Genomic DNA, 10,651 nt, shown 5'->3' with positions numbered 1-10,651 from the left:
TTGTTCGAAAATTTCACTAATTATTTTTCTTCTTTAAATGTATTCAGAAGCAAGATATAACTCTAGAGCTTTTGTCTGAAATTGAATTTTTTTTTTTTTCTTTTCGCATCTTACGCTTAATGTTTTTGTGGGTGTTAAATTCTTAAGTTATCTCGGGCGCGATAGAGGTTTGTGTTAGGTGCCTGAATTGTTTTTACGATTACTAAAATATGCTTGGTGCCAATTATGTTATAAAAAGTGCCCTTTGGTGGGGTTTAGTGAAATAATGAAATCATTTCTCTCGACCAGAACTGGTTAATTAATTTGGTCCATAAATACGTGATTTGAAGTTAAGGATTCACTATCATGAGTTTCATTTTTGGCTTTTTAGATAAATTAATCTTTCCAGTATATGTATAAAAAAAAGCACAATCTGAAAGGTTTCCGATTTTAACGTTCGCCCAAAACATTTTGTTAAGGTTTTTCTTACACTCTCTCTGAGATGGTAGCCTTCCAGTGTGCTGTGGCACTCAGCCCTGCTAACCGATTTCTTTGAGCTCCTTAGCTTTATTATTGAGCTTTATTGAGCTTTTCCTTAGCTTTATTATTGAGCTTTTCCTTAGCTTTATTATTAAGCATCATTATCTTTACACTTACGCCATATACAATTCAACAAGGAAATTTTAAAAAACTTAAAAGCAGTATACGTTTTGAATTCCCGATGCAGCCCGAAGTGTTGGCATACATTTTTCTGTCTTTCCTCGGTGCATTATATCGACGTTCAATTTGCTTAGTAAGATGGCTTGCAAAACTTTGTCTTTTCATTATTAATCTTTGGTATGTTCATTTTTTTCATCTCATTTACTCCACAAAGAATTCGATTCAACAGCAAAATCACAAAATATTTAAAAACAGCACGTTTTTAAAATTTCCGATGTATACTATCTCGCGTGGCGGGGATAAAAATGCGTTTTTCTGTGCAGTGTTGCCACTGCTCGCTTTGAAATCTTTGAGTTTAATAATCACAAAAATTCATTAAAATTTTATAAGATATGAAACAGACAATAATAAATAAATTCGAATTTGGTCCAGGTGCAAATCTTGGAGTGGAAGACTACGTTATTCAAAAGTGGATGGCTATAGATACCGTCGTTTACTCACGATGCGAGAAACGTACATACATTCATGCAGATTCTTCATTATTTAATTCCTTTAAAAATAACAAAGGACGATCCTATTTCATGACAACAATCTGATAAGTGATTCAGACATTAAAGAGAAACGACGAAAAATCCCTTTTCGAGACTAATAGCCCATTCGAGCTAATGATTCAACTTCTATAATTAAATTTATGCTTACATTTAGATGTTACCTGGATTATATGCACCACATCAAAGTGAATATGCAATGGAATTAGATGTATCAATATTCTAGTTTCAAGGTGCTTTTACAATTTATATTTACATTGTACTCTTTGTGATCTATTAAATAAAGATCTGGACTTTCTTATGTCATATGCTGATTTTCTGGAGTTGCGTTTATCTTTTTCCTTCAAGAGTGATCTTTCAAAAGTAGAATAACTCTTTAATGTAAAAAGTTTAATCTTCAATCTCTCTTGAAGTTCTACGCGCCTTTCATTTCTAAGGTTAAGTAGTTCGACACAGATTCAAATCTCCTCAACCGAACTGGCTGCATGGCGTTTTCGTGCCCTGTATGCATAAAGTTGACACAAATCTGTTTCTCTCAGAAAGAATCACGAAAGCACCGTACATTAATTCAACGCATGTAAGATAAAGATAAGAAACTTTTGCTCTCAAGTCTTGAGAAAGTTCGGCAGAAATTCTTTTCCTTATATTATAATGCATTTTCTCCCTCATTACCGCATGTTTTCATGTTTAACTGAAAGCACACTCGACGCGTATTCGAGAGGTCCGGAGTTCGAATCCTGGAGAAGGCACTGCACATTTTACATGTTCTCGCATCGAAATAACCTAATAACTCTACAGTGGTGCCCGAACTAAATGGTGGCGGATTATAATTCTTCACCACCAGGGTTTGGCGTTTGGGTCCCCTCATTCCTAGTCGCCTTTCAAAAGGGGAAGTATGTAAGATATTTTCTCACTCCTTTCTGCATGCCTTCGTGATGCAACTGAAAACATACTCAATGGGTTTTCGGCAGGTCCGGAATTCGAATCTCGACGAGGGCACTGCACATTTTTCACGTCTCCACATCAGAAACCGTAATGACTCTAAAAATGTCTGCCGAATTAATAGGTGTGGATAATAATCCGTCATCAACAGAATTTGGTGCCCCCTTATCCACAATCGCCTTTTAAAAGGAAGAGAAAATAATGTATTGTCTCCCACCTTTCCGCATGCTTTCATGGTATAATTGGATGCATACTCGAAGCGTACTCAAAAGGTCCAGGGTTTGAATCCCTGTGAGGGTATTGCGCATTTTTCACGTCTCTTGCTTCAAAATAACCTAAAGGCTACTCAACGTAACTACTCAACTGTCGTTTTTAATTGTAGACGCTTTAGAATTATTTATGAAGAAAGGAAGATGATAAATAAACGACGCCCTCGCCGGGAATCGAACCACAGACTTCTGGAAAACGCGTTCAGCTTGCAGACCACCACACCACGAAGGCATGCTAAGAAGACGGGAGAAATATCTTATATAATCACTGTCTTTTTATTAAGCAAGGGATCTCCACTGATGGCCAAGTGGATAACACAGTAAAACTGTGGTATTTCGGCCGGGGCTCGATCCCTGTCAAACAGATTGCATGAATATTTTCTTAAGAATGTTCTCCAAGAAGGCAAAATGTGCTGGTGTGTTTTACCTTAATTGAAACAACACTAAAGTGTGAGAGACCAGCACGAACTTGCTATTCTCTTGCTTGAAAATTTTAATAGCTTAATTAATAGTCATAACTTGACAAAACATTAAAGATTTGAAATATTGCTAAACAGAGTAGCATACATATTACACTCATCTGGGCTACAGAAGTAGTTTAAAAAGTAATTTGGAATAGCAGAAACCTGCGAACTTTTAAGAATAGGTTAGTTAAAATTTTAACATTAAATACATCTTTGATGTCAGCGCGCATTTTGAAGGCATCTCACATTTATTAGATAGTTTGACATAATTTCTATAAAAGGATAAAATAAAAGTTTTAGAAGACCCGAAACTAGAAACAGCACCAAACTGCCAAAAGGCAAAAATGGCAGCTACTAAATGTATCGTTAATTATGTTTCAAAGCACATTGTCAACGAAATGAATAAAATTTACTATACCTCAATCATTCTTAATCAATCAAACTTCGTTTATCAAAGTTAAAAGCAATAAAACCATTTTAAATAGTTCACGGAAATAATTTTCGAGACTTAGAGTTAGGAGTAAATTCGTTTAACATTTGCACAAAAACATTTACATAAACTTCATTACTATTTAAATTACGCAAACTACATGCTTAAATTACATAACAAATCATTTAAAATTTTTTTCCTCGCAATATTTTATAAATATTGTGATGAATTTTCTCATTAATTTTGGGATATACACAGAAGTCGCCGTATTCAAGTAGACACAGCCATTACATTCATTTCTCGAACAATTTCTATGTCTTCTGCTAATTGATAACCAATTTGATTGAAAACCACTCGTGTCTTTAAATTTCCAGCATTGTTAAAATTGCAATTCTTCCAATATTTATTATCTAGGAGCCTGCAAAAATTTTTAAACAAAACTGCAATATTTTTACGCATGGCATGCATGGCAGGAGAAATATTAGTTAATGTTTCCATAGCCGCTATGGAGGTGGATTTAACGGCGTCTGTTATTAGGCGACTAGACCGGTTTTGTAATCTTGGCAAAGCGTCGAATGTACCCATGGAAGCAGTCATTAAAACTTCATTACAGTAATAAAATAATGGTTTAATTTACATTTTATATATTTTTATTTAAGTTTCTCGTCTACACCCCCATCGGCGACCCGCCAGCCAGCCGTTTCAGAATTTTAAATCTCTCAGTTTTTTATTCTCAAAGTATATTTCAATATATATATTTTTTTAAATCGCTTACAAGTGAATTGAGTAGTTCAAATTTATGTTGTACAAATTTTTTGTTGTATAGTGTATTGTACAATTTTGTTAGCTGAGAAATTTTATATAGCACAACGAGCTCTATAAGCTATCTCATCTAACGAAATTAATTTGTTTTAATATGTTCCTTAATTATTCAAAGAACACAAACGTTTCAGATCCTTAATATGACTTAATGCGACTCATATAAAAATATTCGGACTGGAATTAATTAAGAAAAGTCTTTTCAATATAATCAAAATATATAAATATTTTAGATCTAAAAATGATGCATCATACTGCATTCACGAGTTTTGTGATCCTACATATGCAGTTGTGCAGATCCGATAAGGTGATTAAACCCTCCTAGATAGCGATCCAAATGTTAAGAGTATAAGGTGCAAAGTGCAAAATAGCTGTTGTTGTCCTTTGAGTGTGGGTTGCAATCTTAAATCTGATAAAATGTCCTGAAATTGTATGCGCAAGAGATTCACAATTTCTAGACTGTTGAAGTGAATGAAAAGAACGGTTTAAATAATCAAAGGAAATTACAAGTAAATGCTATTTCCCTGCAAATTGTCAACAAAATTTCACAGTCACTCTGTTTTTAAGATTCACCTAATCGCGTTAGCAATTAAAATATTCTTGTTTCATGTATATTAAACTATATCGTTAAAATGTAATTGAAAATTTAAAACAGAGTTCTAACATCTTGCTTGCTTTTTAAAACACAGGATATAATACATAGGTTTAGGGTATATTCATAAAGGTTTAAATTTAGGTAAAAATGCTCTATGCAGTATTGATTCAGTTCCGGAAACGAAAAATATTTTAGTTTGATTTTTACAACTTGACCTAAATGCAGTTTCATACATGATGTTATGTATAACGTAAATTGCTGGCATTTTACAAAACCTGAGATGTTACAAAAATTTAAGAAATTTTTTAAGAGAGTATTTATTAAAGTTTTAAAAAAATTCGCTAAAGTGCAACACTGAGTATTTTGAAGTTCTGAAATAACTTGATTTTACCCCTTCCAGTTTATGTTACCCATGCTTTCTTGTGCTTAGAGCTGAGCAGAAGTAGGAGGATAAAGAAAAGACATAATATTCATAATGTTAGCAATGCAGAAGGCGTCACGCTAAAGTAGCACGAAATATTCAATTATATTTAATTCCGATTTTGTTGAAAATATAGGTGCAATCATTAGTTTCAAACAAAATTGCAATCTTTTTTGTGAATCGGGTAACGCATACGATGTTACAAATAATTTTTACATTTATTAATTGATCATTTGATGACTTCAAATTTCATTTCTAAATCTCAGATTCCGAATAACTTAGAGATATTACCGATTTATTATGCTTTGTTTAAAATTCTTGAATAAATCCTTTAATATCAGTCTCTACTACAGAAGTAAATACAACTAATAATTCAGTAATAAAGAGTAATACAATATACTTTATATGTGAATGTAACAGAACCATGCAGAAGCACTCAAATTGAACGAGAATATCTGTAAGAAACAGAAAAAGTCTTTATTAACAGAAGGGGGGTGCTACAAAAAATCTCTCTAGCCAAGAGAAAGAACAACCAACCGAAGAGCCTTAGTTAGGAATATGACCTCCTTTAACTTCAATTGTTGCTTCGCACCATCTGCTGGTACTCAATACCAGATTATCTAACAGTTGTTTGGGTAAGAGTTCCCAGTTTTCAAGGGGAATCTGTTTCAATTTTTGATGTTCTCCGGAGGGTACGATCATGTCGCCAGAGTGTTCCTAAAGTATCCCACACATGTTCAATGAGATTTAAATCAGGGAAGCTGGTTGGCCAATACATTCTGTGAATATTCTTACTTCCCAGGAGACCCTCAGCAGCATGAGTATTGTGTGGCTGTAGCACACAATACTCATGCTGCACACAATACTCATGCTCATTTTTATGACATCCTTAAAAATGAAGTTGGGACTAATAGCACTCCGGGACTGACGCACGTGGGAGAGGATAACTTCATCACAGAAAATATCACCGCTAAGTGAACCTCTATCAAACATGTGGAGCTCCGTCTGTTCGATCATCATAATACCTCCTCACCCAAGCACCTCAAGACCACACCAACGAGTCTCTTTTCCTGATACTACTGGGATGAAAGCGTGATTCGACCTCTTTCTATATCAACTGGCCCTGAGAATCATTTGTCAGGCTGAAACGACTCTCATTGGTAATGGGGACGTAACTCTACTGATGAGGAGTCCAGTCTCTGTATGTCCCCGATGCATTCCATGCTGTTTATTGATCATATTGATCATCACTAAGTTTCTGTTCAAACTGAGGATTACAAAAACAGTATGTACTTGAGACCCAAAAATGTACCATTTTATCTAATTCTGACGTGGAAATTTGCTGCACAGGTATACAGAGGCAAGACCTTCCTTCTGAAATGCCTTCATAAAGTTCTTTACCAATGCCAACTTGAAATGAAGCGTGTTGTGGGTGAGGGGACAGTTTCTTTGCTTGGGTCGCGGACAGGATAGGAAGAAGCGGGCGGGACATCAGAACTTCACTAGTGGTTTTTTAGATGCAGACCACATGGTATTTACTTAACAGCTCTTTCCCAATTTCGATATAGACCTACTCGAAAGACGGATGCAAGTACCTCCATGTAACTATACACTAACAAAGTTTCAACTTCTGTCCCAGCTTCAAACTTGGGGCCAACGATACAGCAGCCATCGTTTAATCTACAAGTAACATTTCTCATATTAAATGCAAAAGAGATACGTATAGGTCAATCTTTCTTATAAATCCCTGACACGAGTGACCCACATACACAGGAAATAACAGTATTTTGTGTAATTCTCTTGTAAACGCAGCATAACGCACTATGATATTTTTGCTCTCTGTTGCCTATTTTTCCGTGTTGATTTTGCGCGCTTTGGGTTAATGCTTGGGTTGCGGATGTCTTACTTGCATCCATGATTAAAATTACCTTTGTTAATCTTTTTGAATGATTACTTTGTGCTTACTTTCATAAATAATGCTAAGTTACTATGACAATGTCAGACGCTCCACAGTATTTTTTTCTTTACGTAGTTAGATTGTGATGGATAAACACACCCTCTTCTGTTACGCCAAAATCAGATCCAGTGTATTTTAATGTCCTCTTTGTGATCAGTATCTACAAATAATTAAAGACTGGACACATTTATTTATATTACAAAATAGAATAGTATAATTTAAGGGCGGAATAAATTGCAGAGTTCCCAAATATCTCTTTCGTGTTTAAAATCTACAAAGATGGTCTAGGACTAATTTTATATAAATTAACACTATTTTCAAAAACGTATTAATTATAAGCGATTACGTTACTAAGTTCTATCTGTGAATCGCTAATGCACAAATTTCTGTTGCAGCTGTAATTCTTAGATTATTGAATTATTAATGGCGCAGAGAGTTTTCCATATATCAATTTTATTCACTCGATTGTATTTCTTTTAAATATTTTTTTTAAAATCAGGATAATGTGTTTAATACTAAGATGTAAAAAATATGCAAATTATAGAAATAAAATTTTTAATAAAAATGGTAACCTTTTTATTATCAAATAGTTTTAATTTTAATTTGTGTAGTAAGTAGTGCTGTTTCGATGCTATATTTTATAATCGTAATTATTATGCTATATAAAATTATAATTCTGCTTCAGTGCTTTAATAAATTGCTTGCACAAAATGCATTTCTGTGTTAATGTAAATCTGTTTTAAGATCTTTTATAACTGCTTTTACATGTTCCTAAATATAAACTGCAGTATCAAATTATACGCGAAAACTAACTTTGGTATAAACGTTAAAAGACAGGAAATGCAATTTTTTAAATTCCCATTTGCAGTCTAACATATCGAAAACATTTTACTATCAAAATTTGGAATAAACATGTAGATAAATTTTTTAAAATAAAAAAAAATATTTAAAAAAAAAATTAATTTTATTTTAAGTCAGATTGCATTTATTTTCAATACTTATTTTTAAAATAAAATAAGTATTGAAAATAAATGCAATCTGACTTTCAGATTCCAATTTTACATTTACAATAATTTTTAATTTAGTAATTAAAGTAATTTAAGAGTTAACATCAAGAATTTAAGTGCACATACCCATACATTCCTACATTTAAAAATGAGTTACTCAAAGTAACGGTACCAAACGGTCGGAAGAACTAAGTATTTGCTATAATATCATGCCATTGTACATTAACGATGAAGGGTGTTTTTGCACTTATTAAATAAAGAAAAGAATTAAAAACTATTTTCTTAATTAAGACACAATAACACGCCGAATAAATACTAATTCAGAAGACAAACATCAAAAATCAGCGTTATATTTACAAAATGATTTTTGTTGTTTGTCTTCTGAATAACTATTTTCTTATTTATTTAGGCAGATACAGGTAAATTATTTTTTCTTTATTATTATATATAAATTTAAATACGACTTATATATGAAATATGCCCAATTACTTCTAAGTTATCGATAATTTTTTAGCATCGTAACAAATGGTTTGTGTATCCTAATAATTTGCTACGTTTTGGATACTCTTGTCTTATCGAGACTAGATTCAGAAATTATGCATGTATGCCTGTATGTATAGATGCATGTGTTGATATATGCTTGTATACGTACGTATGTGTGCATACACGCATACATATACTCACATATATACATGCACACGTGCATACTTGCATACATTTCTTAAATCGGTTCCGATAACAGAAGAGTACCATTTTTTGTACTGAATAACTTGTTCAGTAATTTTGTGCTGGATAACTTCTTTTGTACTGAATAACTTAAATAATGTGATGTGGAAAATTATTAATTAAAAATCATTTAAATTGCCTTGAAATGTGAGATATATTTTTGTTGGTTTTTCTTTAGTTAATCTTCGCTTTAGAAAACTAAAAAAACGTTAACTATCTGATGACATTAAAAAAATTTTATTCTTATCACTCGCATGAAAACATCATTAACGTTAACTATCTGATGACATTAAAAAATTTTATTCTTAGCACTCGCATGACAACATCATTTACATTAAAAATATAATATTTATTTCTAAATGGTCTGAAATAAAACCTTCTAGCATCACCTCAGTTCATATTTAAAAAAATTTAGATTTGTTTTTCATATATTCAATAGATGGCAGCACGAGCAGACTTCTCGTTTCGGAAGTTACAAAAATTATCCAACGCATAACATTAGAACTGGATTTCTACTTCCACCATGGCGTGATGAATTAAATCAAACGAAAAGAAAAATTGCTCCTTAAAACGTGCAATTCTGTAACTCGTAAACTATTGCTTACATCCTTAAACTAATTTCTAAGCATTGAAATGCGTCATTCATGTTGTGGTTTTTCATATTAACGTATATTCATATTACGTAATTTTCAGTTGTCAATTTATTATTTTATATCAAACTTTTTATGTTTTATTAAAATCAGTATTTTATACAACTGTAAAGGAGCCGAAATGTAGTTACATTCAGAAAAAACTCAATTCTAAAAATCTACAGTTAAATTTTCACAAAATATTGCATAGAAAGAAAATTTAAAATTAGGAAGAATCAAAAATAATAAAGCATTTACATCAGAAATATTACAAAATTTAAGGGATAGCAACACTTTTTGAAAATGAAGATTGCAGATAAAGATAAAAATTAAATAGAGTAACAGTAATGAAATTACACAATAAAATAACAGGATGCTTCAACTCAGTGAAAATAAAAATAGTGGCAATCGGCCTAATTCCTAAAATTGAAAGGGCCGGAGTCCTGTAAAAAAACCGTCAGAAAAAGGAACAAAAATAAATACATAAATAAAATCGTAAAATAATTAGCAATTAATAATTAGAATAATAGAATAACTAACAATTAAAACAATACAATATTTAGAATTAGAATTCAGTAAAATGTAAAAGTTAAAAAAGAAATTTAATGAATTCTTATATAAATGGTAAATCGTTAAGTAAAAAAAAAATAAATAAAGTACTGGACGTCAACCTTATTTTGGGCTCCGGCTAGAATTACGATTTCATTCAAAACCTAAAGAACAGCTTAACCGGGTTCCAACTGAATTTAAGTGCTCAATATAGAGTATAATTTACTACTTCAAGGGATGACAGAAATAAAGACAATTTTTTATAGCATTCAACTGAAAAATGTTAAAACGTCGCTAATGAGCATAGAGAGAATGGATGGTGGTGTATTTAATTATGGCAAAGCACGCTAGGGCTATCTGGCTAAGGGGAGGGATGCCTTCGTGGAGGACTTTCTAAGGGAAACTGTCTCGTATACACGTTACACATGGGGAAAACCACGAAAACATCCATCCAGCCAGCCCGTTCGCGGGATTCGAACCTCGGACCGAACTACAGTGTTCAGCGACTTTACCGCTCAGCCGCTGGTAGGCCAGAGAGAACAGAATAAATAATAATAGAGCATGGAGGAAATTTGGTAGGTATGACTGAGGATGGGTAGGTGTGAAAACAAGAGAATGAGACCAAGACCTTCTTACCCCCAATCCCCAGGAAATAT

This window comes from Stegodyphus dumicola, chromosome 12 (genome assembly GCF_044657685.1).
Source record: "Stegodyphus dumicola isolate Sdum_Otavi_A_Nest chromosome 12, ASM4465768v1".
Taxonomy (NCBI): domain Eukaryota; kingdom Metazoa; phylum Arthropoda; class Arachnida; order Araneae; family Eresidae; genus Stegodyphus; species Stegodyphus dumicola.
This window is presented reverse-complemented; position numbering follows the sequence as displayed.